This window comes from Mobula hypostoma, chromosome 12 (assembly GCF_963921235.1).
Source record: "Mobula hypostoma chromosome 12, sMobHyp1.1, whole genome shotgun sequence".
NCBI lineage: Eukaryota > Metazoa > Chordata > Chondrichthyes > Myliobatiformes > Myliobatidae > Mobula > Mobula hypostoma.
This window is the reverse complement of record NC_086108.1, coordinates 63,616,646-63,633,002: the sequence shown is the minus strand read 5'-3', so window position 1 is coordinate 63,633,002 and position 16,357 is coordinate 63,616,646. Positions and strand designations below refer to the sequence as shown.

Sequence of the window (16,357 nt, the reverse complement as noted above, 5' to 3'; positions counted from 1 at the left end):
CTAATGGCTTCAAGTTAGTTTATGATTCTAGTAATGACTCTGGTCAATTGTGAGTTATTCAAATCTTCTCTGTTGGCCTCAGTATTATTGTTCTACAGGAGAAGTAAGTATTTTTGCTTAGGAACATCTAAGTAATCTATTCGAAGGTTTAAAAAATGGTCTAATTCAGACAAGTATTAGAGAAGTAAGTGGAATTGGCATTGGCTGAAGAACTTGTAGCAAGACTGATTTGTGAAATTGTGAAATTTCTGCTTATACAGTAGTGAAGGAACAACTAAATACAAGAGATTCTGCAGATGCTGGAAATCCAGAGTAACACACAGAAAATGCTGAAGGAACTCAGCAGGCCGGGCAGCATCTATGAAGAGGAATAAAGAGTTAATGGACTAACATCCTTTATCAGGACATACAGAAGATATGAGTATTTAGAGATATTGTAATGTGTCATGGGCTTCTGCGCAAAAACTGGCTTATGCCTTCAGATGATGCTGTCAATGAACAGTTGTTGGATGGAAAGATGTGAGGGAGAGACTAAAGAGAAGTTAGATGGTTGTTCTTAGCCTTGATTAGCAGGAAGAGCTGACCCAGAAAGAGATACTTAGTTACTTCAGAAGTGTTAAATCGAGGGAATGTTCTGATCTTCTTTACAATTGAATGCTTCCTTTCCTCGTGTTTCCACAAAGCATTAGAATAACACATTTATTGAAATATTGATTTTAAAAGGCAGATTTCTTAGTGATCTTGAATTAAAGAGGATTCAGAGTTGCAAAGAGGAAAGATAGAAAGCTGGTCCAAGGAGCCAAGGTATTGTGTCATACAATAGATACTACTGCTCTCCTGGTTCAGCGTGGAACTGCGCATATCTTGTATGGCTGAGGGCTGCATAATAGATGTATTACAGCATCAAAACTTGGCTTGACACCCACGGGAAAAACAAATTTGAACTTCTGCATTAAAGAAGTGAAGAAAAGGAACAATTGCATTCTAGCCAGTGGTTCTCCCATGCAGTTGCATTTTCCTGCAAATGAATAGACATATGCGTTATACAATTACAGGCATGTGAAATAATCTTTCTATTCACCGGCATCGAGAATAAATATTGAAGCACCCCGAGTATAAATACCCAGCACAATCTTCTCTTTATCTGCCGATCATAACATAATTTTTGGGGCTGAAGTATAATCTTTGCAATCAGTGGTTCCTGAATAAGATTCAGAAAATATCTTCACAAATGGAGAAGAGTTTCTTTCATTGGCTGACCTTAGTCTGGATTTGAATCAACTGGATCAGCAATTCTGTCAGAATACATTACTTAGATTAGAAAGGAATGGAGCCCAGAAATAACAGGAATTCTGCAGATGCTGGAAATTCAAGCAACACACATCAAAGTTTCTGGTGAACGCAGCAGGCCAGGCAGCATCTCTAGGAAGAGGTACAGTCAACGTTTCAGGCCGAGACCCTTCGTCAGGACTCAGGGTCCAGACGAAGGATCTCGGCCTGAAACGTCGACTGTACCTCTTCCTAGAGATGCTGCCTGGCCTGCTGCGTTCACCAGAAACTTTGATGTGAGCCTAGAAGTAATTTGCTTGGTTTCCACTATGAACACCATTTAAAAACATGAATGGATGTATCTTACTGCAAATGCTGAAAGTTGGTTTAACTTAATTTTTAATACACATTCATTCTAATTTGTATCCATTATCCTGAAGGAACTAATACAACACAGATAAATAAGCATGATCAAATGCTTCATATATAATGGCAGCTCATATCTGACCATATCCAGAGTGTATTGGAAGGAGGTATGTGGTTTGAACAGCACAGCAGGCATATTACAGTCACGGTATTGGGGAAAGTGAAATGGTTCCACTTTCTGGAACACCACCTGGTACCTAGAAGGCCAAAGACTATTCATGTAGAGCACTTCCTGGAAGGATTATATCAATTGGATAATATCATAACAAACCAAAGAAGTTGGTAAATGATCTAGCAAAAATAATCTATTTAATAAACAACATAAATACCACGGGACAAGACAAGCCCAGGTATCATCCCTGATGAAGATGGCAGAGTCTGTCATTGAAATATCAGTTATTATCATTAACTGTACAGGGAAACCCAAAAAGAGTTTATTTGTCACATACACCAGGAAAGCACTAGATCCTTTTTCAAAATAATCTGTTCCCTCAATATTTTCAAGCTCTCATCTTAGAAAATAAATAATATATTCAGAAATGAGATGCAAGTTGCCTTTATAGTTGGCTAGATAAAATAAAAATGTCAGAATAATGATGGTGAATATGAAGATTTTCTTTTGTGTTACTTATTAGTACAAAATAGCATTATGAAGAAGCTAAAAGTTTGTAGTCACTTTCCCCATAAAGATTACGAACTTCTGTTCATTCGATTGTTTTAAAAGATTCTCCAAATTGTAGTATCCATTCTATCAAAACTATTGAAGGACCCACATGTAAAAGGTTAATCTGTCAGGTCGACAGAAATGGACATGATATACAGTACAATCCGAGTAACTTGAACCAAATAAATAGCAAGGAAGCTGCTTTCTTTCTTTCATTCACTCCTAAAATATTCAACTAATTACTAATTTCTGCCATATACTGTGACATAAATGAAACTATTTACCTCCAGAGAAAGGGACAAATGCTTCCTTTCTCACAAATTTCCCATTTTTGTCCAGGAAGTGTTCAGGATTAAATTCCTCAGGTGTTTCCCATTCTGATTTGTCCATCAACACTGAGTAGAGGTTTGCAATTACTTGTGTGCCCTAATGACCAAACAAGAAATACATGTCAAATGAAATAGAAAGTTTCAATCTTCTATATCTAAGCTTGGATGTGAGGAAAGGCTAGAAGATATATCGGTATTCAACTCATTAAAAACCAAAATACAACTGAACAGAAGCCCAAGGGACCATCTTAATATGGTTGCTGAGTTTCATCATTACCCCTGCATGTTGCAAAAGTTAAATAAATATGCAAATCAACAACATTCACTAGTTGAGTTCTATACAAGTCTGTTCTGCTCAGGAGCCAGCAATAGTCCCAGGGTGAGTCCGGGTGAGAAGGAGACATAAACAGCCATCTGGCCCACAATGACCAACAAGACCTCTGGGCATCCACCCATATTAATTGGGTGTTGTGAAATGAACTTGAGCTTAAGGTAATGGAACCATTAGGAAACTGTGATAAAATTTACCCTACAATTTGAAACATAGAAGCTAAAGTTAAATGTATCAGCTCTACAGAGGCATGAGAGAGGAGCTGGCCAAACTTGACTGGAAGGGGACACTTGCAGGGACGATGGCAGAATTTTAATGGCTAGAGTTTCTGGGAGCAATTCAGAAGGCACAGAATAGATGCACTTCAAAGAAGAGAAAGTATTCTAAAGGCAGGATAACACAACTGTTGCTGATAAGGGAAGTCAAAGCGAAAGAGGAGGGCATATAATAGAGTAAAAATCAGCAGAAAGTTAAAGGATTGGGAATTTTTTAAAAATGACCAGTAGGCAACTAAAGAAATCATTGCAACATACATCAAAGTTGCTGGTGAACGCAGCAGGCCAGGCAGCATCTATAGGAAGAAGCGCAGTCGACGTTTCAGGCCGAGACCCTTCGTCAGGACTAACTGAAGGAAGAGTGAGTAAGAAATCATTGGTGGTGGTGGGGGGGGAGGTGGAGAGAAGATGAACTATGAAAGTAAGCTAGCCAATAAATGGCAGACGAACTGAATTTGTATTTTGCATCAATCTTCACTAGTAGTATGCTGGAAGTTTCACAGTATCAAGGGACAGAAGTGAGTGCAGTTGCTTTCCCTAGGGAGATGGTGAAAGATAAAGATAGAGAAGCCACCTGGACCCTGATGGACTACACCCAAGGGTTCTAAAAGAGGTAGCTGAAGAGATTGTGGAGGCATTAGTGATGATCTTTCAAGAATCAATAGATTCTGGCATGGTTCCAGAGGACTGGAAAATTGCAAATGTCATTACACTCTTTCAAGAAGTGAGGAAGGCAGAAGAAAGGAATTTATAGACACAAGAAAATCAGCAGATGCTGGAAATCCAAACACACACACAAAATCAGTACTGATGAAGGGTCTCAGCTTGAAACGTCGGCTGTTTACTCTTTTCCATTGATGCTGCCTGGCCTGCTGAGTTCCTCCAGTATTTTGTGTGTGTTGCAAAGGACTTTTAGGCAAGTTAGCCAGACCTCAGTGGTTGGGAAGATGTTGAAGTTGATTATTAAGGATGTGGTTTTGGGGTACTTGGAGGTACATGACAAAATAAGCCAAAGTCAGCATGATTTCCTTGAGGGAAAACCTTGTCGGACAAATCCATTGGAATTCATTGAATAAATAACAAGCAGGATAGACAAAGGAAAATCAGTGGATGTTCTGTAGTTGGATTTTCAAAAGGCTTTGATAAGGTGCTGCACCAAGGCTGCTTAACAAGATAAGAGCACAGGAAAAATACTAGCATGGATACAGCATTGGCTGATTGGCAGGAGACAAAGAGTGAGAATAAAAGGATCCTTTTCAGATTGGCTGCCAGTGACTAGAGACATTCCAAGGGGTATGTATTGAGCTGCTTCTTTTTACATTGTACAATATGTCAACGATTTAGATGATGAAATTGATGGCTTTGTGGTCAGGTTTGCAGACAAAGCTAAGACTGGTGCAAGGGCACGTAGGGTTGAGGAAGAAGAGAGGCTGAGAAGGACTTAGACAGATTAAGAGAATGGGCAAAGAGGTGGCAGATGGATACAGTGTTAGGAAGTGTTTGATCAGGCAAACAATTTTCTATTAGACTATCTTCTAAATGGGGAGAAAATTCAAAAATGTGAGGTGCAAACAGATTGGGCAGTACTCACACAGGATTCTCTAAACATTAGTTTGTAGGTTGAATTGGTGGTGAGGAAGGCAAATGCAATATTAATATTCATTTCAAGAAGACTAGAATATAAAAGCAAGGATATAATGCTGGGGCTGTATAAGGCACTGGTGAAACCTCATGGAGCATTGGGAGCAGTTTTGGTCCCTTATTTAAGAAAGGATATGCTGACATTGGAGAAGGCTCAGAGGAGGCTCACGAGAATGATTCCAGGAATGAACGGGTCATCATATGAGCAGTGATTGAAGGTTCTGGGCCAGTGCTCACTGCAGTTTTGAAGAATGAGGGGGAGGGGATCTCATTGAAACCTATCAAATGCTGAAAGGCCTAGATAGAGTGGATATGAAGTGGATGTTTCCTTTGGTAGGGCGCATCAACGACCAGAGAGCATAGCCTCAACTTAGAGGGATATCCATTTAGAACAGAGATAAAGTGAAATTTCTTTTGCCAGAGGGTGGAGAATGTGTGGAATTTGTTGCCACAGGTGGCTATGGAGGCCAGGTCACTGAGTGCATTTAAGGTTGAGGTTGATAGGTTCTTGATTAGTGAGAGGTGAAAGGTTCTGGGGAAAAGGCAGGAAAATAGGGGTTGAGAGGGAAAGGGATCAGCCTTTATGAAATGGTGGAGCAGACTCAGTGGGCTGAATGGCCTAATTCTTCTTCTATGCCTTAATCCCATTCTCCAGCATGACCAATATTCTCCTATGCCCAAACAATTCAATGCTCATCCAGGTGCTTCTTAAATGCTGTCAGCACTTAACTGTATCTGAATGTGAACTAAACAAAAGAGATGGTTGTTGGCTTCAGGAGAGCACCGAGCGACCACTCTCTGCTGAACATTGACGGCTCCTCCGTAGAGATCATTAAGAGCACGAAATTTCTTGATGTTCACCTGGCGGAGAATCTCACCTGGTCCCTCAACACCAGCTCCATAGCCAAAAGTGCCCAGCAGCGTCTCTACTTTTTGCGAAGGCTGAAAGAAGTCCATCTTCCACCCCACATCCTCACCACATTCTACAGGGTATGTATCAAGAGCATCCTGAGCGGCTGCATTACTGCCTGGTTCGGAAATTGCACCGTCTCGGATTGCAAGACTCTGCAGTGGATAGTGAGGTCAGCTGAAGGGATCATCGGGGTCTCTCTTACCGCCATTACAGACATTTACACCACATGCTGCATCCGTAAAGCTAACAACATTGTGAAAGACCCCATGCACCCCTCATACAAACTCTTCTCCCTCCTGCCATCTGGAAAAAGGTAATGAAGCATTCGGGCTCTCATGACCAGACTGTGTAACAGTTTCTTCCCCCAAGCCATTAGAATCTTTAATTCCCAGAGTCCAGTCTGACACCAACACACACACACACACACACACACACAACTGAACACCACTCCACTCCCTTTGCAATTTTCGCTCATTTCTTTCTCAATTCCTGCTGAAACATTGTTTACATTGCTTACGTTTACATCATTTATTATTATATTGTAATTTGTCCTTTACTGTGCCTATTGTCTTGTTTATTAATTATTGTACTGTCTTGCACTTCATGTAGTCCCGTGTAGGCCTGAAGTCTAATGTAGTTTTGTGTTGTTTCACATAGTCTAGTGTAGTTTAGTGTTGTTTCAGATAGTCTAGGGTAGTTTTGTGTTGTTTCATGTAGCACCATGGTCCTGGAGAATTGTTGTTGCGTCTTTACTGTGTACTGTACCAGCAGTTATGGTTGAAATGACAATAAAAGCAACTTGACTTGACTTGACTTGACATTTTAGAAGTGCCTGGGTGAGCACTTAAATTGCTCTACTTCCTGCACTCTCTCAGGCAATGTTTTCATCATTCATTGAGTGAAGAGATACCACTCACTACGTGAAAAAAATCACTCTCAGATCTCCTCTAAATCAGTGATCCCTTCCTAAATTTATGAACTTAAGGGTGTCTATCACTGATATGGAGAATAGTTTCCTGGAGACTACCCTATCTACACCTTTTGTAGTTTTATATATCTCAATCGTGTCACTTCTGAACCTCCTTTGTTCCAGAAAGAACAGACACAGACTCTGCAATCTCTCCTCATTACTGAAACATCCCATCCTGGGGAACATCCGGGTGAATTTCCTCTGCACTCTCTCCAGCAATGTCACATCTTTCATATAGTGTGGCGACCAGAACTGTGTGTAATGCTCCAGCTAAGGTACAACCAATGTTTTATCAAGTTGGAATCAACCTCCCTGCTGAGCAAGAGAGGATGCTTCTATGGCTGTCAGTATAGGGGTGGATGGTGCAAATTAATGGTTTATGTAGGGAGTAGGAAGAAGCAGTATTTCGCTTCCCCCAAATTGTAAATTAAGGTGTTAATGTGAAACCCATCAGTATGCTTCTTCTGCTGCAGAGCTGGATGAGGTCATTGTAGCTTGAAAAATGCAAGCTCTGGCTGTTCTCAACCAATTTTTCTAAGATGCAAGGCAATAACAAGCAAATTGTCCTTGTGGTCTTCATCACATCCTAGTTTGTTTGTGGCACCTATGTTTTACTCCTGAAAGGATATGTGGTGTTAATCCATTTTTCACATCATGGTCCGAGGAAAGCTAAAGATAAAGAGTGGACTTTGAGAATGGAACAAGGAGAGGGATTCAAGTCAGCAAAAGCCAGTTCTAAAACATAAAGCAGTTTTTAATCATAGTGAATAACAAAAAGTTTGCATGGAGCCAAATAAAAAAGAGAATTATTAAAGAAATATTTTGACAGGAGCAATGGAAACAGTGGAGATTTGTTTAAACAAATAAATTAAGATGGACTGATTATGAATATATTTCTTACCTGTGAGGCTCTCGTGATATCTTGATAGATTTGTAGATTTAATCCACAACACAAGTATTTGTCAGAATAGTAAAAAGGAAGGAAAGTCCTCAAAAGGCTTCAAGAAATGAATTATTCATATCAAAACACACCCTAGCTTTAGCAAATCTCTCAAACTGTGAATATTCACAGCACCCAGCTCTTATAATCATCTTTCTTGATTCTGTCATCTTATTTATATTATATTCTGTGTTCGTTCATTACGATTTCATGTTGAAAACCTGTGTTTCAATTACCTTTGGTATGAAGTATTTTCCCACTGTTGTATCTCGAGTAGTTTCCCTGTTAAGAGTAAATGGGACTATGAAGCCCTTTCACTGTATTTCATGAACAACTGCATTGGTGTAAGGAAGATTGATTCGATCATCCATCACAGGATCTTGCTGGCCAATTACACTCACAATCTCATCATGGACTTTCTCTGCAAAGAAAGAGAAAGGGTACAGAAGGATCCAGATGACCATCACAATGCTACTTTTTAAACAATAAGAATTAAGCTTTTAACATGCCACTGTGCCCCAAGCAATGCTCCAGTAGATATGGGAAAAAAAAAACAACATAGAAGAGTATCTTAACAGACAGGCAACGCTCAGTCCATTAGGCAGTCTCAGTGGAAAGAAGGGTTAACATTACAAAAGGGAGATCTGATGGTCATGTGCTCAGAGCCATACAGCAAAGAAGAAGGCCTTGGCCCAGCAAGGTCATATTGATCATCAGGTCCTATCAATATTAATCCCTTTTATCAGTGCTTCGTCCATGGCCTACCAGCTTCAGTGATTGAAGTAATTATTCAAATGCTTCTTTGATATTGTGAATGTATTTGCCTTTGTCACCTTCTCAGGCAGTGTTGCAAATTGTAATGATCCTATTGATGAAAATTTTCCTCAGATTTCCTCTGAACATCCTACACCTCATCTTAAACCTTTGTCCTATGGTCTCAAACACCTCTGCCATGGGGAAAAATGTCTTACTATCTACCATATCTCTGCTTCTCATGATTTTGTGTTTCTCTTTCGTCCACCTCAGATTTCTCTGCTCCAAGGCAACTTCTTAGTGAATTTCTTCTGCATTCCCTCCAATTCTATTCCGTCCTATGGTGTGGTGACTAGAACTGCAAACAAGTGTACAATATTCCAGCTGTGAGAGTGGGACACAACGTTTCGGCTCTTGGGAACCTGAAATATTAACTTTCCCCTTCCATAAATGTTATCTGACTTGCTGAAAATCTCCAGCATGTTGTGATTCTTATCTCGGATTCTCATTATGTGAAAGGAAATATTGATCTGTAATTAAAGACAACTATGGTAATCATTTCCAGTTACAGAGTGTGAGCATGACAGCAAGATGCCCATTCTCATATGAGACACCCATCTACTTGGCACAGGGGTGGTGGGCTGAGTGGCCCTGTTACCTTGCCATGTGGCCCTACTACCACACCAAACCTTTCATGCAGGGATCTTACAGTTTAAATGACCTCATACGGTATGTTGAATTCTGAAGGCACAGTTTTGTAGGATAAGATATTTGTATTCTATGTGGTAGAATTTCATAGGAAAGCTTATCACTTGATGAATTTAGTTTAGAACTCATGAGTGATTGCCAAGGTGAAGCCTACTTCGGCAATGCTCAGGAGGGACCTAGTTGAGCAAACATGCCCAGGGATCCAAACCATGGGAACCAGCTGTATGGAGGTACCTTTAAGGTAAAAACTACCTCCAAGCTTCCAACTCCTACATCCAACAAATCACAATCTCATAAACTTTACCATCTCATCTCTTCTCGTTTCCTCCAATCCTCCCCCTCCACCTGTCTTCACACACATGCCCATTCTGATCTAAGACAACCAACTCTCTTTGGACACCACCGTAGTGTGGTGAACCAGCAATCCAGGTTCAATTCCTGCTGCTTGTTTGTTTTCCCCATGACCATGTCGGTTTCTTCCAGGTGATCCAGTTTCCTCCCACATTGCAAAGATTAGGATTAGTAGGTTGTGGACATGATATGTAGCTGCCAGGAAATGGCAAAACTTGCAGGCTTCCCCTACCACGTTCTTGTACTGCAATGTTTGTTGGTGTAAATGACACATTTCAGGGAATGTTTTTATGTTTATGTATATATATATATATATATATATATATATATATATATATATAAAATGAAGCTAATCTTAAAAAAATAGGTTTAGCTCGTCTGACATCACAAACTTTACTTTACTATTCCTCCCTGGAACATTTCCCTATTCTTCCCTCCCTTGTCCCAATACCTACCTGCTTCACTCATTTTGAAAAGAAAGTGAGCAGACAAATATTCTTGCATTAAGCTTGTAAGACTAGTTAAGTTGCATACAATGCCTTGTGCACAGGACAATTTTACAACAGAAAACATTTAGATAAAGCATGCAGAGCTCACCACAGAGTACACAGTCATGGATCCTTATCCCACAGAGCAGAATTTCTAGGCCATTACTTAGTTTTCCATGGGCTAGGATTTGTGAAACCTTAACAACAGCTACATAAATGGCTATTGTGTTAAGTTCTACATAAGCACCTTGTTAATGGTAATGTGTTTTAGGCCAAAAGAATATAAGACACAGGAGCACAATTAGGCCATTCAAGTCTACTCCACCATTTCATCATGGCTGATCTATTATTCCCTTTCAACCCTATTCTCCTGCCTTGCTTCTACAACCTTCAACATCCTTACTTATCAAGAACCTTATTACAGGAAATATTCTAGCATGGATAAGGCAGGGGCTGATTGACAGGTGGCAAAGAGTGGGAATAAAGGAAGCCTTATCTGGTTGTCTGACGGTGACTGGTGGTGGTCCACAGGGTTCTGTGTTGGGACCGATTCTTTTTACGGTAAATTCAATGATTTAGATGGTGGAATTGATGGCTTTGTTGCAAAGTTTGCAGGTGATATGAAGATAAGAGAAAGGGTAGGTTGTTTTGTGAAGTAGAGAGGTACAGAAGGATTTAGACAGATTAGGAGAATGGGCAAAAAAATGGCAGATGGAATACAGTGTCGGGAAGTGTATGGTCATGCACTTTGGTAGAAGAAATGAGAAGGTTGACTACTTTCTGAATGGAGAGAAAATACAAAAAACTGAGGTGCAAAGGAATTTGGGAATCCTTGTGCAGGATTATCTAAAGGTTAATTTGCAGGTTGAGACTGTGGTGAGGAAGGCAAATGGGATGTTTGCATTCATTTCAAGAGTCTAGAATATAAAACCACTGATGAGACCTCATTTGGAATTCTGTGAGCAGTTTTGGGCCCCTTATGTTAGAAAGGATGTGTTGAAACTGGAGAGGGTTCAAAGGAGCTCCACGAAAATGATTCCAGGATTGAATAGCTTGTCGTATGAAGAATGTTTGATGGCTCTAGGGCTGTATTCACTGGAATTCAGAAGATTGAGGGGGTGACCTCATTGAAACCCTTCGAATGGTGAAGAGTGGATGTAGAGAGTATGTTTCCTATGGTGGGAGAGTCTAGGGCCAGAGGACATAGGCTCAGGATAGAGGGGCGTCCTTTTAGAATGGAGATGAGGAGGAATTCTTTCAGCCAGAAAGTGGTGAATCTGTAGCACTTGTGGTCAACTCTTTATATATATTTAAGGCAGAGGCTGATAGATTCCCGATTGGTCAGGGCATGAAGAGATATGGAGAGAAGGCAGGAGATTGACGCTGAGAGGAAAATTGGATCAGCCATGATGAAATGACGGAACAGACTCGATGGGCCAAATGGCCTAATTCTCCTCCTATATTTTATAGTCTTATGGTTTCTATCAACCTCTGCTTTAAATATACCCAATGAATGAGGCTCCACAGCCATTTAAATAGAAAATATATACAATAACGCTGGCAAGTGCAGTGCAAGAAAATGAAAATTTCACTTGTAAAAGATCTGAATGGCTGGAAACAAGGAGATAAAATGAATAGGATATTAAGGTGCTGTGGGAAGTGAATGCATTGTGAGCAGGAAGGATTGAGAAGTGAATTGGGGTATCCTGAAGGGAGAGAGACAATTATAATTTTGAAAGGAAAGATAAAAAGGATAGTGGAAGCAGTATGGAGGAGATAGTGGATTCATTGAATGTTAAAACTGATGGGTTGGAAGATGCTAGCAAAAACAAACTTGTATTCCACAAAAAAGGTAGCTATATTCATGAACTACACAAATTTGCATTGCAACAGCCTTTATTTGGAGATAGTGAGGAGTTGTTCAATGTGTAACAAAGATGAGGCACAGGAGAATGGCAATGATGGAGGATAAGGACCAGATTTGCCTCCATTCAGGAAGTGAAGGGTCAGCAGTCTGTTCTGGTAGGAGGTGGACATGTGGATATATGGAAAGTTTGGATATCCATGGTGTAAATGAGATGGCTAGTATTATCAAAATGGAAACTACAATAGCTATCAAATTGATCTGGCCACTCATTATTCTCAAAAGTATTGAAACAATGGGTGATTCGTCATAACATTTTTCTTTAGTGTTAATTTTCCAAATTATGTTTCTTAGATCATTCTAAGTATCAATATCTCACAGCACCAATATGTTAGTACATATGGTATCTTGGTACAAATCATCACTGTTCACCAATTTAAAATCAGGCAAGATCCTAGTAACACACACAAAATACTCAAGGAACTCAGCAGGTCAGGCAGCATTTATGGGGGGGAATAAAGAGCTGCTGTTTTGGGGCTGAGGCACTTCAACAGAACTGGAAAGGAAAGCGTTGGGGTGAGGAGAAGGAGTACAAGCTCGAAGGTGATACGGAAACCAAAAATGCAAGAAAATCTGCTGATGCTGGAAATCCAAGCAACACACACGGGCCAGGCAGTATCAACGGAAAAGGGTGAACAGTTGATGATTGGGCCGAGACCCTTCGTCAGGACTGCAAAAAAAAGATGAGAAATCAGAGCAAGTGGGGGTGGTAGAAGCCCAAGGTGGTAGGTTATAGGTGAAACTGGCAGTGGGGAGTGGGCAAAGTAAAGAGCTGCGAAGTTGATTGGTGTAAGAGATAAAGCGCTGGAGAAGGGGTAATCGGATGGATAGGAGAGGACAGAAGACCACGGAAGAAAGGGAAAGGGGAGGAGCACCAGAGGGAGGTGACTGCCAAGTAAGAAGAAAAGGTGAGAGAGAGAAACAGGAATGGGGAATGGTGAAGGAGAGAGTGGGTGCAATTCCTGGAAATGCACACCATCAGGTTGGAGGCTTCCCAGACAGACTATAAGACCATAAGACGATAAAATATAGGAGCAGAATTAGGCTATTTGGCCTATCGAGTCTGCTCTGCCATTTCATCATGGTTGATCTAATTTTCCTCTCAGCCAAATCTCCTGTCCCCTCCCCATATCTCTTCATGCCCTGACCGATCAAGAATCTATCAACCTCTGCCTTAAATATACATAAAGAATTGGCTTCCACAGCTGCCCATGGGAAAAAAATTCCACAGGTTCATCACCGTCTGGCTAAAAAGAGTTGCTCCTTCAATCTGAGTGTGGGCTCATCATGGCAGAAGAGAAGGCTATGGACTGACATGTCAGAATGGGAATGGGAAGATGAACTGAAATGGGTTGCCACTGAGAGATGCTGCTTTTTCAGGTGGATGAAGCACAGGTGCTGGGCGAAGCGGTCTCCCAATCTATGTTGGGTCCCACCGATGGAGAGGCGGCCACACTGGGAACACCGGATACAGCAGATGACCACAACAGACTCACAGGTGAAATGTCACTTCACCTGGAAGGACTGTTTGGGACCCTCAGTGGTAGTGAGGAAGGAAGTGTAGGGGCAGGTGTGGCACTTGTCCACTTGCAAAGGTAAGTACTATGAAGGAGATCAGTGTGGAGGGACAAATGGACAAGGGAGTCACGTATGGAACAATCCCTGTGGGAAGTAGAAAGTTGGGGGAGAGCAAAGATGTGCTTGGTGGTGGAATCTCATTGGAGATGGCAGAGGTTACGGAGAATTATGTGCTGGGCAGAGAAGCTAGTGGGGTGGTAGGTGAGGACCCTATCCCTGGTGGTATGGCAGATATGCGCAAAATAGAAGAGACGTGGGTGAGAGCAGCATTGATGGTGAAGGAAAGAAAGCCCTTTTCTTTGAAGAAGGAGGATATTTATTAAGTCCTGGAATGAAATACCTTATCGTAAGCTAAGAGCAGATGCAGTGGTAATTGGACTGAGAGAAGTGGATGGCATTTTTACAAGTGACATGGTGGGAAGAGGTATAGTATGGCCAGATTTGGGAACAGCTTCTTTCCAACTGTGATAAGACTACTGAATGGATCATGACCCGGATCGAGGCCGTACCCTCCAAATATCCAAACCTGCCTCTCGGTTTTTTTGCACTACCTTACTTTCCATTCTTCTATTTTCTAATTATGATTTATAATTTAAATTTTTAATATTTACTATCAATTTGTAATCCAGGGAGCAGGAAGCGCAGAATCAAATATCGCTGTGATAATTGTACGTTCTAGTATCAACTGTTTGGCGACAATAAAGTATAAAGTAGTTCAGTAAGATTTGAGAATCAGTGGATTTATAAAAGACATCAGTACATAAACTGTTTCCTGAGATAGAGACAGAGAGATCGAGAAGGGGAAGAAAAATGTCAGAAATGAACCAGGTAAATTTGAAGGCAGGTTGGAAGTTGGAGGCAAAGTTGATGAAGTTGACAAGCTCAGCATGGTGCAGGAAGCAGCCCCAATGCAGTCATTGATCTAGCATAGGAAAAGTTGGGCAGTGATATTGGTGTAGGTTTGCAACATATGAGGGGTGATTGATAAGTTCGTGGCCCAGGGTAGAAGGAGTCAATTTTAGAAAACCTAGCACATTTATTTTTCAACATAATCCCCTCCTACATTTACACACTTAGTCCAGTGGTCCTGGAGCATACGGATCCCTTCATGTAGAAGTCGGCATCTTGGACCTCCAGATAGTGGTCCACAGCAGGGGTGATTGATAAGTTTGTCACCTAAGATAGAAGGGGATGAGTTATTAACTTCAAACTTTCTGCATTGTCACTCAGAGAGTTGAACTGCACATGCACATAAGGAGAGCTGTATAACTCATCTCCTTCTACCTTAGGCAACAAACTTATCAATCACCCCTGCTGTGGACCACTTTCTGGAGGTCCAAGACGCCGACTTCTTCAAAGAGATCCGTATGCTCCACAACTGCTGGACTAAGTGTGTAAATGTAGGAGGGGACTATGTAGGAAATAAATGTGCTCGGTTTTCTAAAATTGACTCCTTCTACCTCAGGCCACGAACTTATCAATCACCCCTCGTACTGTTCCATGTAGCAGACAAACAGGCGGTCATAGCTGGGACCCATACGAACGCCCATGGCTATACCTTTGATTTGAAGGAAGTGGGAGGAGCCAAAGGAGAAATTATTGAGAGAGGACCGTTTTTGCCAGGTGGAGGAGGCAACAAGTTAGGTCTGTTGTCAGAGAGCTGTGAGGCCCTCCTGATGAGGGGTGGGGGTGTATAGGATCTAGACATCCATTGTGAAAATAAGATGATCAGAGCCAGGGAACTTGAAGCCGTTGAAAAGATCCAGAGTGTGTGAAGTGTCACAGATGTAGGTAGGAAGAGATTAAACTGGGTTGGGGGGAAGAGATAAAACAGAGATGAGGTATACAAATATGATTTCAGTAGGCAGAGGTCTGCAGATATAATGTTGGTGGGACAAGGGTATGCAGGTATAATTTTGGTGGGGCAGATGATAGGTAAATCCAGCTGAGGGGAAGGTAGGTGGAGAGGGAGGACAGATCAAATGAGAAGCCTGGATGTGAGAGACAGAATGGCTGAAGGGTTGAAGAAGGAGGAATCTGATACGAGAACAGATTCCATGGGAGAAGTGGAAGGAGGACGGGCACCAGGGGGAGGTGATGGGCAGGTGAGAAGAAGAGGAGTAAGAGGGGAGCTAGGATTGGGAATGGAAGAGGAGGAGGGGGGAGAAATCAATGTTTATACCGAAGGGTTGGTGGCTATCCAAATGGTGTTACTACTCCAACCTCAGAGTGGCCTCATCATGGCAGGAAAGGAGGCCCTGGACCAGTGTGTTGGAATGGGAATGAGGAGTGGAATTAAAATGGATGGACAATGGGAAATCCTCCCTGTTGCCGGTGGAGTGAAGGTGCTCGGCCAAGTGGTCCCCCCAAATCCACGTCGGGTTTCACCAATGTAGACTAGGTTGCACTGGGAAGACCATAGCTTCATTAAATATAATCACAGAAATTCAGAAATCATAGGCAGAAATCGAGAACTTCCTAAATTTCTCCTGAGTTACTCACCTTGAATGTCTGGATACCCTGCCATGTACAGCAGTGCCCAAAGTAATGTGGTAGCTGTCGTCTCAGATCCAGCAAAGAAAAGATCCAATGATGTATACAGCAGATTTTGGTCATCAAAACTAGAGTTAGGAGCAGCCTTAAACAGCAAGAAATATATTAAAGTGACAACAGATTTAAGTGATATGTAATGAGTTTCAGCTTTAGCTTTCCTGGTTACATGGCGCAACCTCACCCACTGAGCCTATTGTACCAGGAGTTAATGAGAGTGGGTGATTACAGCTGGCTATAATAAACT

At 41.5% G+C, this 16,357-nt stretch overlaps 1 pseudogene; it reads right to left on the bottom strand.

The window, feature by feature from the left end:
• Nucleotides 1–841: 841 nt before the first annotated feature.
• LOC134354868 (cytochrome P450 2J5-like) overlaps nucleotides 842–16,357 on the bottom strand; it is a 45,221-nt pseudogene continuing 29,705 nt past the window's right edge.